The sequence below is a fragment of the Etheostoma cragini genome, chromosome 9 (assembly GCF_013103735.1).
Source record: "Etheostoma cragini isolate CJK2018 chromosome 9, CSU_Ecrag_1.0, whole genome shotgun sequence".
Taxonomy (NCBI): Eukaryota; Metazoa; Chordata; class Actinopteri; order Perciformes; family Percidae; genus Etheostoma; species Etheostoma cragini.
Genome location: NC_048415.1, coordinates 10,125,432 through 10,147,331, shown reverse-complemented (window position 1 = coordinate 10,147,331; position 21,900 = coordinate 10,125,432). Strand labels below are relative to the sequence as shown.

Genomic DNA, 21,900 nt, shown 5'->3' with positions numbered 1-21,900 from the left:
AGCAGGGAGTCACTGTTTTCTTTCTTTCTTTCTTTTTTATTCCTAATTTGGCCGGATCTTGTCATTATTTGCTTATCTCAATGCCTTGTAATTACAAAGGAACCCAATGATATTTCAGGCACTGTCTCTTTGTTTTAGTCAGATTGCCATTAATCCCCCAAGATACACAGGACTGGGGACGCCTCCCACCACACACACACACACACACACACACACACACACACACACACACACACACACTTTAATTAAAAAGACGTGAGTAAAGAGATAAAGAAAGAGACGTGAGAGACATTGATGACATGATTTTAATGAGTTTGTCCATTTCATAATGAATCCAATGTCTGTGTCATCAAACGAGTCGTAAACACAAAACTGTTCCTTCTCATAGGACCCAGATGACAGGACCCAGGTTTAGGCCCCCGTGTCAGAATCTGATCTGCCGCAGTGTCCTTGTGCAAGACAATCTTGCACACTCTTCTTAGCTGGAGGGATGCTGCTAATCAGCTGAGCCCACACAAGGGGCAAAGGCGACTCTCAAGAATTGAGATTAATTACTTGCATACTGGGTGGTTAACAGGGCAACATATAGTACAAACCGTGCAGACCGCATGCAGTTTATCGTGGATGCCCTAAAGCAACTTTCTTTTCCTGGGTAAAGTCAATGTTAAAGATAATATTCTGTCAACAAAGGTTTGCCGTTTAGAACCATGAAACATCCACTTTTAAACTGTCCCTGAACACTTTATAAAATCCTTACCAGCAAACTCACTGCAAGTTATATTTTTCAGAGTCTGAAATGTGAACTCAGTGTAAATAGCTTAACTGACTGACAGTTAAAATCTCTATCATTCAGATGAAATCAGGATCAAAAGTATACAGGCTAAGACAGACAGCTTTACAGGCAAACTGCAACAATGGAATGAAGTTATATACAGTCAGAATTTATAAATTGCTTCACCTTTCTCAAAAAAAGTGAGTGATCATGTCAACCATGTCAAGCTGCTAAATTGGTGGAGTAGTTGAAAGGTTAATATACGCCGCTGCTTTACAGGGCTACGTATGTGACTGTGGCCTTGTGGGAGAGGCAGACAACCACAGCTAATTGCAATGTAACCAAGCACCTCAGACAGCAGGCATATACAAGCGCCCCACCCTTCACAGCTATTGGACCAAGGTCTTTAACTGGCGAAATGAAACAGAAAGACAATGCAGCAGCAGGCACACTTAAAATTAACCACAAACGCATGCAGCAGACCTAATTTATGACACAAACGCAAACACAGTATACAGCTACTGGCCTCTGAAAACACTGCCATTTTACACATCTGAACTTCAAAACAGATAAATTCAAGAACGCGTGACACACGTGCACTTACAAAAACACAAAGGGATAAATCAACAATAGGTCTTTTGTGCCAATGCCATGCCAGAAAAAAGTGGGTGTCTTTCAGGAGCTCAGCTCATCTTTCAACACAATACTGTACACACACGACCAACATGTGTGTCCTTGCTTGTTATTTTTCTTTTTAACCCTCCCTTTTTCTTGGCCTGGAGGGCAGGTGATGTCATTAATGAGAACAGAGGGAAATACATAAACATGAATAGAGCGAATGGTTGAGTATCAAATTATCTAGGAGACTTCTGAATGATGCCCCTATTGTTCCGATTGTAAACATTGGTGGAGAGGGAATCTTGCCGTGCCTGTGGGGAATTACTCTATCTTTGCTCACAAAGTGCCTTGGTTATGATTTATGGCCCTCCCTTTAGGGCATGGCTTTCTATCTCCACCTCTGGTTGCTATACAAACTTCAAAACACAATTACAACAGCTATTGTTGTTGAAGGGCCTTGCCAAACATAACCTAAGGCCAAGTGTGTGCTCCGGTTCAACCACAGACAGTGTCTACACAGCTTAACGCTGCCTTTTCTGAACTGTGAATAAAAAAAATAAGAATAGATAAAGAAGCATAAAAAGAATATACATTCATGCCTACACATATTATTTATATGCTCTGAGGGATAGGGAAAGGCTAAAACCTCACCAAAGCAAAGTTTTAACCGTAACAACAAATACTCTAAACAGAGATGCCAACATGTTCCTAAAGCAGCCATTAGCGTAAAAGGAAGACGATATAAAAAGCACAACAGTTTGTCCTGCTTTTTGTACGTCAGTGGGAAAACCTCTGGCTAAAAGTATTCATCACTCAGCCTTTTAAAATGGGCAGAGGAACAAGAGAGTAATTAGTGGTCTGGCAATGCTATCAGAGAGGCAGATCGATTGATAAACCATTACCTGCGTACTTCAACGTAACTAGAAGAACTGCAACAATTTACTAATTTCTTAGGGAAATCTAGCTAATTATCAAAAGTTAGTGATTGTTAAGCTTGCATAAGATAAGCATTGAACAAGTAAAAGCAGTACCCCCTCATTTGCCACCACTGGAAACAGTAACTTAATACTGTATGCTAACACACTAAACCAGCTTCTGTTGACCCGTTAGCCTTTGTAATGAGAGGGAGATCATTATTAGCAAACCTGTGACAACAGAGCTGCATCATCAAATTCTCAGTAGCACAATTTACAGGGCAGTGGTATTATAAAGTTGCCCTGTGGTAAAGTACTTAACTTACAACTCCCAAGTGTTACCATAAGAAGATTAGTTGTATGGCAACAAGTTGAGCTTATTTTTCCCACAAGCTGGTCCACTAAACCAGACGAGTGAAAAATTACTTTCATTCTTCAAGTGCAACCCCAATGGAAAACCAGTGTTGTTCAGTATTTGCTAGCATGTAACTCATACATTATTTTACTTATTAGACTTAATTTTCACAAGTCTTTCTGCCATCAAGTGGAACTAAATGGTGGAAATGGTTACCATTTAATACTCTAAACAGCTTTAAGCAAATGCATGCAAAGAAATAAAATGTGCTGCTCACTTTCTGTGTTAGACTGACAGCTTGACTGTGACAAAGTCTGTTCAATAAATTCTAGGTTATTCCCACTGATGGGCAATGAATATATTTTGAAGCTAGAACTTCTTTATGTAGCTCGAAATATCTTTTTTAACATCCAGCCATCACTCCAGATATTAACCAGTTGCCAGGCTCCAGTAATTACAGCCAAGACCCAGAACAATTTCAATTGAGTGGGGGCAGTCACTGGCTATCAGGGACTCTCACTTTGACATGGTCAAGCTTCAAATGTGGGTCATTTCCCAATGCAATATTGAAACTAATGCATTTGATTACTGAGCTTAAGAAAGGCAGCGAAGGGCAGGAAAGAGGGAAATTTGCACCATAAGCATGAAATGAAGGAAGGACCAAAATATGTGAACTGGGTGCATGGACTTGCCCAGCTACACACAGGCCACAATGGGCCAAGAAAAATTAAAAAGGACCTAGCAAATTCTACAAAGTAAATGAAGGTACAGATAAGAATTAGGGAAAGACCATATTTTGGCAGTTTGCAGATCATTTATATCAGCATTTTTTTCCTGATAAGCGATAAAGTTAATTAATTTAAAAAAGTGCACTACTTTGGCTGTGCTACAGCTCTGTGTCTGTTCCTCTGCTTCGGTTTGAAAGTCTGTACTTTAGTAAATAAGTTACTAAAGCATTTAAAGAAAGGTTTTGGATTTTGAAAAACCAGTATCAGTCAATCCCTTGCAAGTATACGGTATCATTTCTCGAGAAGAGATACGACTAGTGACTTTAATACACCAGGATGTTTCACTCCACTCATACACACCTTCCTGTTAGAGACAGCTCCTCCCACAAAAACACTCTGCAAATATGTGAAGTTGTATTTATGAGGGGAAAAACAAGTACTTATGACCTGAAGGACCACATTAATAATCTGTTTTAGGAGGTGAACAGTAAGCCCCCTTCACACACACACACACACACACACACACACACACACACAATTTTGTTGGGCTTGATGATTAAAACAGTGTTTTTGATGTCTAGAACTTCAAAAAGAATAATATGTTATCTGTGTCTAGTCTTGAACCCCTGCACACTCCCCAAAAAAAAAAAAAACAGGACAGGACTTTATGCAGGAGTACATTTTTCATGCATTGATACATTGTTTGGTTTCTAGGGCGTGTGTGTCAACAACATCTATATTCTAGCTCAAGACTCTCTGTTTACTGTGACTCCCTGATGCAGACCGGGCAGGGCGGTTGTTAATTCTTGGGTAATTAAAGGATGGGTATTGGTCCCGCTGCCATGTGAGCAACTTTGAGGAGGTTGTATCAAATTACCTTAAACAAATCTGTTTATTTTTAATTATTTCCCAGGTTACAAAATTCTATTCATATTATATATATATATATATATATATATATATATATATATATATATATATATATATATATATATATATATATATTACAAAAAAACAACAATCGATAATTTCACATTTGCTAAATGTAAAGAAGAAGTTTTCTTCCTATTAGGAATGTGCTGAATCAGGTTGAGTGGTGCACAACAATCTAACTCATTTTAAAATCAAAGTTAGTTATTACTTAGGGAAGATATGTAAATGTTGAATGTTGAAGAGAAGGGCATAGGTGTCTCCAAAATCAGACAACTTAGAATACCATTCCACCAACGTGTTACCTTTTTCATTGAAGAAAAATTAGATGCAGTAGACTAGTAACTACGTACACAACTCTGAAAATATTTATTGTGACAAGTAATCCAATGTTGTTTAGGCTAATCCTACTGGTAGCCAGGTAATATAGATGCTCAGTGTTCTCACTTTCCAAACTGCACAAGAGCAGCCTGGTTGCTGTGTAATTTTTTGTGTACATGTTTAAGGCAATCAACACTTGCTCCTGTCTCCACATCTGGAAAATTGGGCACAATTATGCAGCGCTGCGATTGTTCTGATAACTAAAGGGTGTGGTAATTGGATCTCACAATGCAGCATACCCCACCAAAAAGCGTATATGTAGGGGGAGAAAAACAACCTGAACTCCACTTAAAAATCAGATCAATTTAATCTTTGAGGACAATATTGTGTGGCTCTAAAAATGTTTTGGTAACATTAAATCCACAAGAATGACATGAAATCACTCCCTCATTGATTTCAATGTGTCAGTTGTGCCGTTTTCTGTTGTAGGATGATGGATAAACACTAAATTTTGATACAAACGCTGCCTTGTTCATGGCCTCCTCTAAACTCTGCTATGTGCTGTTTATGTTCACGCTTCAGCCCATCTCTCCGGCTGCAGTTTCTTACATTAGAAGTTTTAATGCATCAGCCACGAGTTACAGGCTTAGACATCAACCACTGTACTGCCATTCATTGATTCATACCATTCAGAAGACCAACAAAACACACACATAAGATGCAGGTCCATTGTAGCATGTGTAGGTTATTTGTATATTGTATGTATAAGTTTCTGCTTGTCTATTTGTGCCTCTGTAAACAACGTTTTTCATGTGTAAGTTTGTGTAAGTATGTATATATACATGTTTGAGACATAACATGTATTATTGTTTGCATGAATATGTACATTTAGTAGTTTCAATTTTAAAGTTTTCATTTGAATATGGATTCAGTTGATTTTATATTGTTTTTTTGCTTTTTATGTGTGCATTTGGCATATAAGTACGTAATAACTTAAACTGAACTTATTTATGTGCCCATATATTTATGTATGCATGTTTGTGAGAAGCAGAGATATACACAGACACATATGCCCCAACCTCAGCTATAAAACCTCTATATAGCAACCATCTGTTTTTCGCCCTGCTGAAATCAGTACTGAAACAGTATTGATTCCATGTGTCATTGGTAAGGTTTCCCTCCCTCCCTCTCAATCTTTCTTGCTCACTGCACCCTTTTAGCTTTCTGCATTAGAATCCTGCCTACATTCTAAAGCAAAGCGCTAAACGCACGATATGAAGCACCTCCCGTGTACGAATCCAATTTTGGTAGTTTAAAGGCGGAATATGGGTGAGTGCGCCCGGCGCATTGTTCAAAAGAGTTGTACTTTGTCTTAATTAATCATGGGTGTGTGTGAAAGCCAGGCGCGTTTGTGCCTTGGCGCATTGCAATTTTGATGGCGGATTTGCTAAGCAGGAAGAGAGATTTCCAGGAGAAGAAAGTTTAGCATAGTGTGCGCCCGCTGTGCCAAAACCTAGGCCCATTTTACTAATGCGCTGTTAAAAAAGCAATGATATACTGACTTTAAACCAGGTAATGTTAGTCAATGGCACGATCAATTTCCGCTACCTCAAGATAGCATTACGCCAAGAATGCACCTGAACACGCACACCAGAACGCTCATGGGTGCACAGATGGGCACAGGTGCATTTGCTATTTAAAGGTTGTGGGTGCTGGATGGGAAATTGACATCTGCACTGGTCTTAAACTAGCAAAGAAACGTGCGTCCGTTTATGTGCTGCGCTGAGTGCAAGATAGGGCCCAAGATTGTTCACAATGTCCTCTGATACCCAAAAGCTAATTTAAATGGTGAGAGGCATATGGGGGCAGTGTAAAATATATATTGTGTGTCTGTGTCTGTGTGAAGAAAGCTGTGTTTAGGTTCTAAAAAATACATCCTTGATTAAACTAGTCGTCCTTCAAATCCTCCATCTTTTTTTTCTTTTTCTCCATCCCTCCTCTCACCACATCTTTCCCTCCCCCCTCGAACTCATGCATACTAAACTATGCTTGCATTGCAGATGTTTGGTAGGAAATCACATGAATTTGCATGGAACTGCAGAACTATTATGTAAATGCCCTAGTGTGTATCTACCTCCCAGCTTCACTCCTTCGTTGCCATCAACTCAATCCTAAGAGATCTGTGCCAGAGGAAAACAAGGTGCACCTGTCATTAGCTATCGTGTGTAAAGAAGCCACAGTGGAAAGAGAAGAGCTAGGACAAGGAAAACATATTCATACATGTTGCAAAATATTGTCTGTAACATTAACATTGTAAACCTTAGGATTTGACGAGATTAAATGCAACAGTAGAATAAACTGCACTCGTGCAACAGGTGTGCAGAGATCAGAGCCAAACTCTTCTGAAAACAAATGTGACCCTGCATGTTTGATATTAGGTACAAAAGTCCGAGCCAGGGGAGGGGGTGGTAAAATGTGATTCTTAATTGCAATACAGAATGTTCAGGAAACTGTAAAATGAGGCATGCAGAATTTTAAAGAGACCCTCATATTCCCAATTACAGGGAATTTAGAGTCTCCAGTACATATGACTCACTTGTCTTTGCAAGAGCATCCAAGGACAACAAAATCAACTGATATTTGGACGTTTGTACGTCCAGAATAAATTCCAGAGCATATTATATGTAAAATGTATTTGCTGTTATGGCAACACATTAGCACCCTTGTATGCTTAAAGTGAAGGTTGTTTGCATAGGTGGGGAGAACTGCGCTGCCGTGACCTCAGTAAGAGATTTTAGAATGCCCTGCCCTAGCAACTTCTCACTGGAGTAGTTTTCCCATGAGCCTTTGCCCACAACTTTTCCCAACCTCCCATACCCACAAATGGTGCTTAACACCTCGGAGACACCTTGTGCTAGCCATATACTGTCCCCCTGGGATCACCATAACCTTTCCAAGGGATATTATAAGCCTTTTGAGCTCCAGTGTGCCTTTTAAAAAGAGATCATGGTGCAAAGAAATGCTGGAAATTACCAGAAGTTTTATGACTCAAAATTGTTCTTTAGACACATTGGTGTTTTGTGATGATGATTGTCTCATCAATGTTCAGGCAGCCTTCCTAGGTTTTTGAAAGAATGAGACGAGTGCCTTGTCAGACTACCTCCTTAAGGAACCGGGGGTTTACAAAAAGATTTAAGACCAAATTACCAGAAGCCCATTGAATCTTCAACATTTTGTTTTTCTCCAGGTGTTGGCCTCAGTTTGATCAGCGGAAATGGGTGTACTCAGAGCATTATAAGGCTGCACTGTCCTTCCAATAAACACCCAGACTTGTGAGGCTTTTAGCTGAAATCCACCTTGGTTGAGGTTGAGTGCACAGCAGCAAGCACCAGGGTCATGCAGGTGGGGCGAACGGATTGGCAGCTGAGAGGCTTGGGCAGCAAACTGACCTCCTAAATGCGGACTTTATTGCACGGCCATTTTGTTAACCACCAAGGGGTGACACACTGTCTCCTGTGTAACCTCGCCATAATGTGTGATGCCACAAATTGGCAGACGAATACACACACACACACACACACACAAAACACTTTTTTTTCTTCATTTTTCGGCTTCTCCTGGTCTGTCACACTGGCTGCCACAGATTGCAATGGCCAAAGGTTACAGGTGGCACTGTCTGGGATGGCCTGTGATCAACTGGGCTTGGAAAAGTCTGGGAAGAGCCCTATATTTTATATATAGAGGAGGTATTTAATTATAGGAGAAAGTGCAGGTCATAGTTGGAAGCTGGAAAAGGGAGGTGAGACAAGCAGTGAGACAGTAAAGGGCCAGTTGGTTGGGGATGTGGTGTGTATGCTTGTGTGTGCAAGAGTGACTGTGGTGGTTAGGAGAACTGGGTAAAGGAGGGGTAGGTGGGGTGACACCAGCTTTTGGCCCTCTGCCAATAAGAGTCTGACAAGCATTGCAGTGACTAGCTAGAGGCTTGAACAGCCTTTTAAAATAGCCACAGGATGGGGGTGAAAGACATTTTTGAAGGGCGGCTGGGATAGTTGAAGAACACTTCATATTCATTCTTGAAATGGGATGCGCATGGGGGGAATGAGATTATTCTAAGTGATCGAGGAAGAGGCGGAGGACGGTAAGACTGGCAGACCAGGGTGTTTAGAAAACGTCTCCAAAACTCCTCTGTGTAATTGGCAGGGCTCACCATGAAACATTTGCTGTGTGGTTTGAGAAAGTTTCATTGCCAAAATGAGATACATATTATTTGAAAAACGGTGACACCTACACAACAAAATGACTGCTGGCATGTTAAGAAAATTCACAAACGCGTAAAACTGGAGCTATTTTTGGCCTGTTGCTTAAAAAAAGTTTAAAAATCTAAATGAAAACTCTTTTTTTTAAAGGAAAAAGAACATTGAGTGCATATCTTTTTTTCTGAAATAAAAGTACAGTGTAACAAGAGAACTAGAGAGGGACTCTAAACTGTAGTATTGGCACTATGAATTCAGCAAATCAGATGATAGGAGAAGGATATTCTACCACAGAGCCTATGAGCTTGATATAATACATTTCTAAGTAGAAGGCCTTTACATTTTTCTTTATTTCTAATGCAGATATGTCCATCAGCCATCAGCATCCATTAAATTAGGTCCGTTCTGTGCCTTTTTAAGCTCAGGTTAAAGAATATAATTCTCATCTGCTTTGGCAGCAATCATACAGTTACATGTTATATTAGCCTGCAACCTTTGCCGAAGCAAGGCAGCTTTTTCAGAGCTCATATCTAAGGCTCCTTTTGTCCTGGCAGCTTTTTGATTAATCCTGTATGTCTCAAGAGTGGGAAAAAGATAGAGACACACACAAACCTTTGCATTCACATACAAAAGGCACACCGATATAGGAACACATACACAGGGGGAATCTCTATTGGCTTTGACGATAACAAACCCGCTCTTCATCAAGTGTGTTCATCTTTTTCAGGCTCTTTCTTTAGGTAGTTAATTGAAAATGGAGTAAATCCTGGTAGTCTACCTCTGAAAAGCTGGCTAAGTAGTATTTCGTATTAATTATTTCACTGTGGTAGCCACAGTTTCTTTTATTTCAATTTTCCGTGTGTAATTAGCAAAGGTGCATTTTAATTTGCACTCTTTTTCACTATAAGCTGACCATTGACTAAGAGTGAACATGAAAATGATTGATTTAGAAATGTACATCCGTTACCATCAAGCCAGCAAGTGGGGGCTTGACATAGGGCTGCATGATATTGCGATTTGGATATTACACTAGTTCATATTTTTTGATAAAATTGCAATTAATTGTGCAGCCCTACTGTAGCAGACATACACAAGACACCACTTGGAATTAAGTTGCTTACACATAATGTTAGTATGCCGTTGCACTTATTTTCAAAATCACATTAAATTGCAGCATTTTTACTGTCCTTGATTAAAGTGGTTGGATCTAATTATATGGTTGAATGTACAAGAAAGAAGATAAACATGCTACCATAGCAATTAGTATTGTGCAACTCTGTGTGTAGCAGGCTGTGGTTAGATCCTGTTTGGGATGGATGTTAGGGCAGTGTCTGTACCCCTGTCAATCACACAGCATTGTAAAGAGCAGAGACAGATGGCGAGGTTGACCCACACTCTGTCTTTCTGCCTGTCAGTCCACCCATCACAGTCCCACCACCAGCACCACCACTGAAAGCCTGGGAAGCACAACTGTTCTTTACAACCGCTTTAAAAAGGGCTCACGGAACAGACAGCAGCAAATGTAACACTTTGACTCTGGACTTTCTACTTAAAACCCAAGCCCTGCTTTCATATATGGTGTGGTTCAGCAAACCAGGCAATTAAAGAAAAAAAGACAGAAAGAACAAATACTGACTTTGCACAATATAACAAAGACAAGTGGAGCAGAGATCCCTAAAACACACCCTTTCAAGCAAAAGGATATGAGCAAAACATTATAGGGGAGGAATCTAAGTTCTGCATATACATTGCATTTAAATATAAATAGAAGTTATAATCACAATATAAAATATGATAATTAAGTTTCAGGATAATGGCAAGTCTTCACCATGCTAAAAGAAAAAGGAAATCACCATGTGTAGTCACATTAGCACACAGTAGCTGGCCATATGAGGGTATTTAGGATAAAAATATCTTGAGGAAGGGAATTTCAGTGGGAGGTAATAATGTGGCATGATCCATATTAATGTATTCCTCCGCAATAAATTATTGACACACAGAGCCAGTGTTGTGAACTGGCCTTAGTTTCCTCCCACCCACCAGAATAAAGAGTTTGTTTGTGCCTCAGACGGAAGGTTATTGTGGACTACGGGTATGCAAGTGGGAAAAGCCAGGAGAAAGGGAATGATAATGAACATGATGGAGTTTCCACGAAACCTACACACAGCGCACAGACACACACACACATACACACACACACACACACACACAAACACAATAAGAAAAGAAAATACAGTGGCCATATATGTGTGGGAGATGTGAGATGCATGTTCAATGCTTCTATCTCACACACATCCACTTGAGTGCGTGTACAAAGTCAGCAATCAGTGCTTTGAGCAGACCTCCAGTGTTTCCTACACAGACTAATTTGTGGCGGTGCACCACAAAACCAACACCGGCCGCCACACATTGCGTTTCGTTATCATCATTCATTTTTTTAATGCTATGTAAAACATGCATTCGTTCAGCTGCATATTCTTTCCCTGCTCTCCTCCATCTCTCTGTCACTCTACACACACACACACACACACACACACACACACAGTCCCTTCCCTCTGTGCACACAGCGTCTTTTTTCCCAAAAACGACGAAGCGAAATTTGGCAACTTTCTGTAGAAAAGACAGCAACTTTCTGTAAAAAAAAGCGCCAGTGTTGTCCAATGAGCACACAAGGTATGTCTCTCTTGTGGCCGCCACAACAGTCCCCTCTCTCTGAATCTGTTTTGTGAGGAGCAGAGGAACAGCCCCTGCCCTCCCCTCTCTCCTGTTGTATGGCAGAACTGCGCAAATGAGGAGACAGTGTGCATGCAGGTAGAAAAGGGAGAAGGACCAGGGTGCAGGGACTGGTGTAGCTATCGGAGACAGCAGGATGCGAGGGGAGAAAGACGCAGCTGAGCTGGCCTGGCTAGCCACAAATTGCATTCTAATCTGTGGGAAACACCGTCCTCTGACCCTTCCAATCTGACCAATGACCCTCCACTACCACCATCCTTTTAAGCCCCCAACACTCTCCGCCACTTGTGTGCCGTTGACTTGAGAATGAATTTCAGAGGACCCAAGGAGGGATAGGAGTTGAGGAGGGTGTTGTGGTCAAAGGTGAGGGGTCAGACAGCTGGAAAACCTCTTTAAAATCCTCTTTTACATCACAAATTCCTATAGGTTACTGCTAGCTGTGGCCATCCATCCCTGCCTGATTTAGTTTTAAGAATGTGTCGGAGGTGTTATTTTTACATCTTTAGATATATGTATGTGTGTGTGTGTGTGTGTGTGTGTGTGTGTGTGTGTGTGTGTGTGTGTGTGTGCCCAACATACTGCATGCATATAAAAATGTCATATTTTTTTAGGAGACTAAGGCCCACAAAGGCAAATTTATTCTGCAATATTCAAAACAGCAACACCCCAGTAGAGATGGGGTGGCTGGCGGGTTTGTTTGTTTTTCTGCCTGCAGTACCCACGCGGATTTTAAGTGGTGATAGAGTGCGTGGGGGGGCTTTTAAGTCCTGCAACTAATGCATAAACAAGACCCCTTTCTCCCCGTCTCGCTGTCTTTTATTTCCTGTGTGTTTGTCATTTTACCACTTTGCACACCCATTCTGTGTATTGTTGTGCTGTGTGCCACGCTGTGTGGAGCAAGGAGCAGAGAGGGAAAGAATGATCCATGGAGCCACACACACACACGCACACAAACACACACACACACACACACACAAACAAACAAACACACGCACATATGTATACATATGTAAAGTGGCATTTGCAGGAGAGCAGGGGGAAAAAGAGGAAAGTACACAAAAGGAAAGAGAGAAATACAGATCTTGTTTACAAATAAAGTAAGAGAGACACCAGCCAAAACCACATCCGGAGCAGCTGAGTCTTAACGGCGGATGAGTCTGACAGGGATGGGGGTTTACAGACTTAATAGAGACTGATGAATGTATCATAGCAAGGCCCAGTCAAGGCTGTGAAGCCTCTGCCAATGTGTACTCAAAGAGGCTATGGAAAAGCAACGTCTTGCAAGAGCTCACACTGCAGAGTCAGTGCTTCATATAGCAGTTTAGGCATTGAGCACTTAGCTCAAGAGCACTTTGGCAGTGACGGTTGCTACTGTAATTCCTGCTGCCCTTCAATCAGCAGCCGTGGCCTCGAAAAAATCCTCCTGGGGCAGGATTAAACCAGAAACTTTTCAGTTTCAGTGATTTACACTTCGCCAGCCAGAGACAGCCGACATTATAGATGTTTTACTATTGTTATCCCGCTTTGGATTACCATGTTGTTTGCGATGTAATCCATAACCAGGCTCAAGCTTGGTCTCAGTTTTATGTCAAATCTCTCTACATATGTTCTATTGTTTGGACTTAGACTTGTTTTGGACTTGTTTGGAGAGTTTTGACTTATCTTGGTTTTAGGCAATGTTCTTAGAAGGTAAACATAAAACTGTGGTAGACGCCAAGCCACGGCCAGCTCCCAAGTATAGATTCAAAATGGTTTCATCCATTGTCTTGTCATTTATGAGCACACACAGTGGTCATTTTTACATGGTGGGCATTTGCCAAGGAATCATGATCACTGGTATACTCCTTTATGGCCATTGCATTCAGAAGTTGGGGAAAGGTATTACTTTTGTAATTAGTAATATGTTTTCTGCCTGACTCCTGATAAGTTAGTCTGCATCTGTTCAGTATTTCAACACATGCTTGTGCTGAAATGCAGATAAGCTTGAATTTTTATTTTGACAAGCATTTCCAGTCAGAGTGAAGAACACACTGACATCAGTTGATATAGTGTTGTGTAAGAGATGGAATGAAAACATGAGGCTTCTGATATATGTGATAGAGGCTTTGCAACAAAGTGGCAACTTGCCTCTACAGGCTTATCAACAGCCCGGAATTAAAACATCAGGGCGGGAGATGTTAAAAAACAGACAAAAAAAGAGGGAAATATTAAAGAGTTCCAATGACACAAACACCAGGGCTATTTATTGTGGGAAAAGAACGACAGAGTGAACAAAAATTGAGAAGGAGCATAAAAGGTGACATCAATGCCAGGCTACCATACCAACAAGCTGCTCATCTTTTTGGCGCCAGGCAGAGTGTTGGCTTTCAATCAACCAGGAGGCCCATTTCCCTCCTTGCTTTTCATGTTTCTATTTGTTTTGCTTATTCACCATAAGAGTTGTGTACAGCTCGTTTGCTTGTTCGCCTTGCATATTTGGATCATCCTCACTCGCCGTTATTTATTGGACTGAAAAAGACGGCTGGTTTTCCAAAGCCTCCGGGCTTTGAAATGCATGCAGGCTGGAATCCAAAGCCACTAATCACAGCTAAGGGAATAGGCTGACTGGAGAATCACAATTCGTAGCGAGGGAGGAATGGAGAAGGAGAGGAGGGAAGGAGGTAGGAGAGACGAAAATGACAGTGACACTATAGCTCTTGATTATATGTATACAGGACCTGATTGAAGGCCTTGTATGATGGAATGTGTGTATATTTCAGTTTGAGTGTGTTTGTTCTCTCTGAGCATTTCTAAATGAGTACATGCGTTTGTGCGAGCATGACTGTCACATGTGTGTGACTTTATGACAAATCTACAGAAACATACAGTAAGAGTGTGTGTGTGTGTGTGTGTGTGTGTGTGTGTGTGTGTGTGTGTGTGTGTGTGTGTGTGTGTGTGTGTGTGTGTGTGTGTGTGTGGCCTGCCACTCTGGTACACTTCAAGCTGTTCAGCTGTCGTCAAGCTCGCTCAGGAAGAAGCATGCTGCTCCATCTGGTCAACCCACCCCTCCTCTGTCATCTCTAGAGACGCTGTGTGTATGAGTGTGTGTTGTTGGTGTGTATGTGTATGAGCATGGCTTTTACTATCACTTGCACTAATGAGAATACTGTGTGTACATTGTCTTGGTTATGCAATGTGCCTGAGTGTATTCTACTTATTGCACGCACCCACGCACACGCACACACACAGACACACGCACACACACACACACACACACACTTAAATTAATCAGTATTCTATCACCCTTTTCTCCTTCATGTCAGCCCTGTGTTTGCTGGCCTTATAGCAGCAAAGTATCTAGATTGAATTAAAGACAATGACACAAAATGAACTGCTGGAGAGTCAACAAGACAATGCCTAATGTTTTTAGGCATGCTTTTTTCATGTTATGTTTGAATATAAGATTACTTTTTCTGAAATGCTTTACAAAGGCATTATTCTAATCAGAACTACATAATATTACTAACTTAATTAAGCATTTAAAATAAACTTTAATCATAAAAAATGTAACCTACTCTTTCAAATAACCACTACCATAATTTTTATAAACAGAATCCAAATCTTCCACAGATAAAAATTCTTTGCTTGCTTTAGAGTTGGGTGGTATCCAAATTTTAGTCAAACCTCCTCCCTTTTTTTTTTAACCGCTGTTTACTGTAGTACCATGACTAATTAAAAATGATGACGTAAGGCTCAGACGGCGTCACCAAACTGTTGGCTTGTGCCGTTCCGAAACTGAATACCAAATACTAATACTGAAACTCCTCTCCCTTCTCACTAGGTCGGAACCTGAAATGCTGCCAAACTGCAGAAGTCGTGTTCTTCTTCGAGACCAGGTCACTCTGTGGGTGATTTGCCCCCCCCCCCCCCCCCTCTCTCTTTCTCCTCTACACTGTCATGTGATGACAACCACACATAAGCATTTCTGGGCATCAAATAGATTATATTTAATTTTTAATCCTTGTCTTCTATATAAGTGCATTATTTTTTTTAGTGACTTATTAAATTGATATCGTTGCTTTTTTTAAGATCCCACGGTATACTGTATTAGTGTACAACCCTAGCCTGCATGCAGCCTGAAATTTCTTCCTAAAGGAGGTAGTATGACAAAGTCTTAAGCAAGTTCTCTCAGAACAAAAGCCACAGTAACAGACAATTATGGGGGAGAAAAAGAGTGTGGACTGTGTCTAACTCCAAGATTATGATGATTAAGTTTTTCATTGTTATTACACTATTATTTCATTCTCCAGAAGGTGTCAAAGTAAGTATAAATGTTGTTTTTGTTGCTAGTTGCATCCACCTAAAGCCAATTAAAACTTTTAAGAGGACAGAATAACTTTGTTAATGAAATGACAGCATCAGACAGAATCATCCTTGTTTAGAGAACAATAACGATGGTTAGAGTTTTGCAGCAAAATTTGGTGAATGCTTCATGCCCCATATACCAAATGTGGACTGAATTGTGTGTATGGTGAGAGTGTGTGTTTGTCACTAACAAGGTCCCATGGGGCTGCCTAAGTCAACTGGGCATTGCAGCATAGCTCGTAGCCAGGTTGACTCATAAATGAACCCAGAGCAACAGCAAAATCCAGCAATTTCCAGAGCAACCTGTGTGTGTGTGTGTGTGTGTGTGTGTGTGTGTGTGTGTGTGTGTGTGTGTGTGTGTGTGTGTGTGTGTGTGTTTGTGTGTGTGTGTGTAGAAGGCTACTTCAGAGACATAGTGCAGCTGGCTGCCATCTCCCTGCACCATGGAAATGTGAACCAGCTGCCCCTTCCTCCCTCATCTTCCTCAACAGATAACACAGGGGCTATTGTGCCCGTCAACAGACAGACACACAAGTGTGTGGAACTATCTTTGTGGGGACCCGTCATTGACATAATGCATTCCCTAGCCCCTTACCCTAACTTTAACCATCACAACTAAAAGCCTTACATTAACCCTCACCCTAACCATACCCTAATTCTAAAACCAAGTCTTAACCCTCAAACAGCCCTTAAAAGTTGCGGGGTCCATTTTGGCCCCACAAAGCTGCCAGGACCCCATAAGTATAGTTAAACAAGAATAAACAACTTTCTCTCGATCCTCTTTTTCATTATTATTTTGAGATGTCTGCTGCCAATCTTGGGCATTTAGTATGCTCAAGTATTGTGCCACATTTGGGAATTACTCTGTTTTGCTACTTTCACAAATTTCTTTCAGAAGTTTAACTTGATCCTACGATTGTCACCTCCTTGACACCTCTTTCCTAGTGAAAAATCTTCTGATGCACAGGATATAAATGCTTTTCATTTCTGCTTTGTTTTTGTAGTGGTGAAAACTGATAAACTCTCATCTTGGCTAAACGGATAAGTAAGAGCCACCTACCAAAAAACCTAACATCCACACAAAAAAGTTAAATGACATGTCCCCTCTGACATGACAAATTAACAAACCAATCAAATCAAACTAATTAGTTCATATATGTGAATACTTGCTGCAGCTGTGCATTGCAATGCAGAAATAAACTCAGAGGGAATTTATTGTCACCACGCGTAGCCCTGAAGAAAGCAAAACACACGCCACCTTGCTATGTCTGCTGGAAAGAGTAGTCAGGTTTTTGTACTTCTGTCCATTGCTGTGGTTTTCTTGTACTTTAACATGGCCTTCCACACATATTACTTAGCTACAATCAAAGAGGAAAAAGCCTGAATCCTTGCTGCAGCTTTGGATGTAAACAGCAGAGACTTGTTACTACAAAATGACCGAGAAAGCAACCAATCATGTGATAATTCAATGAATTATATTTTATTCATAGTTTAATCAGGCAATTGCAGTATTGTGCTTGATTTTCTCCACAAATGTTGTTGTGTTTGATGAAGTAATGCATCAAGTACACCTCAGGCTTTTTTGTTTCATGTTTACACTCCTTCATTTTTTTCTATGTTGTCATCCAATCCCCCCTCCCACGCTGCATGCCCTCTCTTAATTCCTTTGGCAATCACTTGTTTTCTTTAGTTTTTCCAAACTTTCCCTGTTACTTTCCATCTTTATCTTTCTCTTCCCCTTTTCTCATCTTACCATCACTCATCTGCCTGTTTTTTTCTTGTTTTTTTTTTTCCCTCCGTCCACCCCGTCTGCCAGACTTCCTTTGCCCTCTGTGAGCAGAGGAACAGAAGCAAATAACAACATAGTGACTGGTCTTCACGCAGTAATGCTAAGTGTCAGAGTCCCCACACACACACACACACACACTAGTTAGGCTCTGTAAAAATACACACTATTACAATTTAGTTGGAGGTAAACAGACCACAGGGACAAAAACATGCAGACACAGACTAAAGCCTGACCGATAAAAGGATTTTTATATTTATATGCCTATTGGCCGATACATTTACCAAGATACTGTATATCCCGAAACGCGTAACCAAACTTAAACAGTTATTTGTAGTAATTGATGTGTCCTCACTAAATTGATGACAGTTAAAAAAAAAACTTCTTTGTTTCACAACTGAACAATTATAAAATACACACTTAAGATATGAAAAGTCTTTTGAACAAAAACTGCAAAAATCAAAGAGTTGCCAACACGGTTGTTTTAGAGCGTCCTCTGGTAGAAAAACACTGATGACATGGTTGAAGGGTGTTTTTCCTTTTTTTATTTTATTTTTTAAATATTATTTTTTTGGTCATTATAAATGCCAATACCGATAGTTTGGAAAATGCCTAATATTGGCCCGCTGAATATTATAATATTTGCCCGCTGATAACATCGGTCTGGCTCCAAGGCAGACACAGAAACACACAGAGAGACCAAAACACACAGAGAGACCAAAACACACAGAGACACCGAAACATACAGAGACACAGAAACACACAGAGACACAGAAACACACAGAGACACTGAAACACACAGACACTGAAACACACAGAGACACAGAAACACACAGACACAGAAACACACAGAGACACAGAAACATACAGAGACACCGAAACATACAGAGACACAGAAACACACAGAGACACAGAAACACACAGAGACACTGAAACACACAGAGACACAGAAACACACAGAGACACAGAAACACACAGAGACACTGAAACACACAGAGACACAGAAACACACAGAGACAACGAAACACACAGAGACAACGAAACACACAGAGACACCGAAACACACAACACACAGAGACACTGAAACACACAGAGTCACTGAAACACACAGAGACACAGAAACACACAGAGACACAGAAACACACAGAGACACAGAAACACACAGAGACACCGAAACACACGGAGACACAAAAACACAAAAACACACAGGGACACCGAAACACACAGACAGACTGACTGACTGACTGACTGACTGACTGACTGACAAACACAGCGAACACTTGTGAAACCCACAGACCAGTGCTAAAACCAAACAGGGATTCTTTCAGTAAACACGATTTGTGACAGGGAGGCATCCTCCTCCTCATCATCATCATCATTAAATAGGGAGGAAAGCCTTTTGTTTGGCCCGACAGAGAAATGAGGAGGCGAGCAGGCGGGTAGAGTGGTGGGTGAAGGGGTGCAGAGCTATCAAATGACACCCTGACATTTGAGCCTGAAACAAACGAATCGATCATGATTCAATTATTCATTTGTGTGTTTGCAATGGAAATAGAAGGGTTTGGGGGAAATGGGAGGGAGAGGGAGAAAAGTTGGAGGCAAAAGAAAATTGGAGTCTGACAAGAGCTCTGAAGTGAAGTTCCTATACCAATCGTATACTAGTAATCTGCTGTAGTAGTTTGCAGCAGTTGTAGCTACTTTAAGGTATTTTTCATCTGCCATGGTTTCACAATAGTATTCAGTGGTATTTAATAAATCATTTGTAGCAGCATTTTTCTATATTGCAGTTTGTATCTACTAGAGTGCTATATTCTCGGATATCCTTACAAATTGCCAATACAAATTTAAAATGTGTATTTATCATAACACTGATTTTACATAACACTATAAAGATATTGTAGGGTCACAGATGACCCATCAACTTAAAGGCTATGACAAATATGTATTATAATTCATTCATAGTTTAGTGTATAAAAAGTGAAAAAAGTATAGTATTAGTATCTTCAACGTCAAATTAATGTTTCCAGTACCCAGAATAGCATCTTAACTTGCTTTTGAATGCAATGTTTTCCATTAGGGCTGCTCGATTTTGGGAAAAATCATAATCACAATTACTTTGGTCAATATTGAAATCACGATTATGTAACACGATTATTTCACATGACTTTGGAAACGTGTTGCATTTAATAAAAAGACACCTTTCAACAATTCTTAAAACATTGAACATTTATTGTACTTTTTGAACTATTAAAATAAATATAAATATAAATTTCAAATCAAAGTATAAAAGTATTTATTCCCTGTATTTACTTCCACAATCTCTTTAAAACAAGTAGGCAACATTTTGGCAAAATATAAACAAATTCCAGCATCTAAATCCACAAATATAAAAGGCTGGCCCATCATCAGGCCCCAGCATTAACAGCAAATAAGTTAACTAAAGACAACAAAATTATTTAAGTCACCATGTTAGTAGGGTTGCTAAAATAATCTCTTAAATGTTTCTAGCCAGAAACACCAATCTGTTAACATTATCTGGTTGAAGAGATGAAGGCAAGCAGGTGACAATGTTTCCACTGGTACTAAAGACCCTCTCTGAAGAGGAACTTAGAGCTGGAATGCAGAGGTATTCTCTTGCCAGTTTTGAAAGCCGAGGTGTTCCCTTTACTTGCAGCCACTACCATGTAGCAAATCTTGCACTTAGCATGTTTCTGCTCGTCGTCGGATTCATCGAAGCCAAACTGTTCCCAGACAATGGAGTTGGTTTTCGCCTTTTTTGCTTACCAAACGCTGCTGTGGCTGCCCTCCTTCTGCCATCTTTACTCTCGCAAAGTTTTTAAATTCCAGCGGGTAACATGCACGCGACCTGCCTCCCTGAGTGTAGGCTGAAAGCGTTTGGCTTCAGGAGGGGCGGATGTGCGCATGACGTGTGTGCGCGCGCGCCATTCAGAACACACGAGGAAATTACAAAACATAACATGGCAAAATAATCGTTTTTACTCGGTTGTACTATTTTGATAATCGTTGGGAGCCGAAATCAAAACCGAAATTCAATTGATTGCACAGCCCTATTTTCCATTTGAAAGTTGAAAAATTAGGGTGGTTATTTATACTTTAAGTAAGTAAAAGATGAATCAATTATCAACTCACTGTTGATTAAACATTGTTTGACAACAGTTTATTATAGATTTCTATGTGTGTTTTTTAGGAATTTACGTATTGAAACACACACACACACACACACACACACACACACACACACACACACACACACACACACACACACACACGCTTTTTCCAGAAATCCAATATGGCTGCTGCATCACTCCCTCCCAGCTGCATTCCACAGATAGAATAGATGGCCGTGCTTAGGATGACATTTTAATGAGTGTGTGTGGGAGAGAGGCTCTGAGAGGGTGACGATAGAAGGGTGCACACACGCATAGATGCACACAAAGACTAATACACACTAATACAAAAAGCTACTGTGCACAAGTGTCACTCAAATGCACACACACATACGCGCAAACACACAAATATGAATACAAAATGCTATTATGCACATACACACGCACAGTCGTCCCTGACGAAGGGGCTTTCTCCTCAACGCCATGGGTCTCTGCCACATACCACTCATTTAATAATCACAGCAAACGACTCACCAGTACTTACACGCTGTATCCAGTATCTCTATACTGACACGCCAACAGTTAACTCGACACTAAGCCACAGATGGAAAAAAAGGGACTGCCATGTTTTGACATATAAGTACATCATCGTCTTTAACATTTCCACTCGTGCCAACAGGAAGACGATGTGTATATAGAGTGGATTTGATGATCGGATGGTGATCTTGTTTTGGTGCTTACAAGGAAGTATCCCTTTACACTCCACAGGGAGGTCAGAGGTCTAGTTCAGCTACATAGCAGCCCCACTGGAGCTTATAGGGATTTCATTCATATTGCTTAAATCACTTTTACATGGAGGGAGTTAGAAAACAGTTTCCCCCCAGTTACCAAGTTCAACAAGTTTCAACTCAGTTGGTCCATTTGAGGGATAGTTTCGCCATCAGCTAGACAGACAAAATAGAAAACAATATTAGCTTTCGATCATGTGAAAGAACAAGACACCTTTTTACAGAACGGA

General features: G+C 40.5%; 1 protein-coding gene across 18 annotated transcripts in view; it reads right to left on the bottom strand.

The window, feature by feature from the left end:
* ptprsa (protein tyrosine phosphatase receptor type Sa) overlaps positions 1-21,900 on the bottom strand; it is a 230,675-nt gene that overhangs the window by 126,646 nt on the left and 82,129 nt on the right. The window lies entirely within an intron of this gene.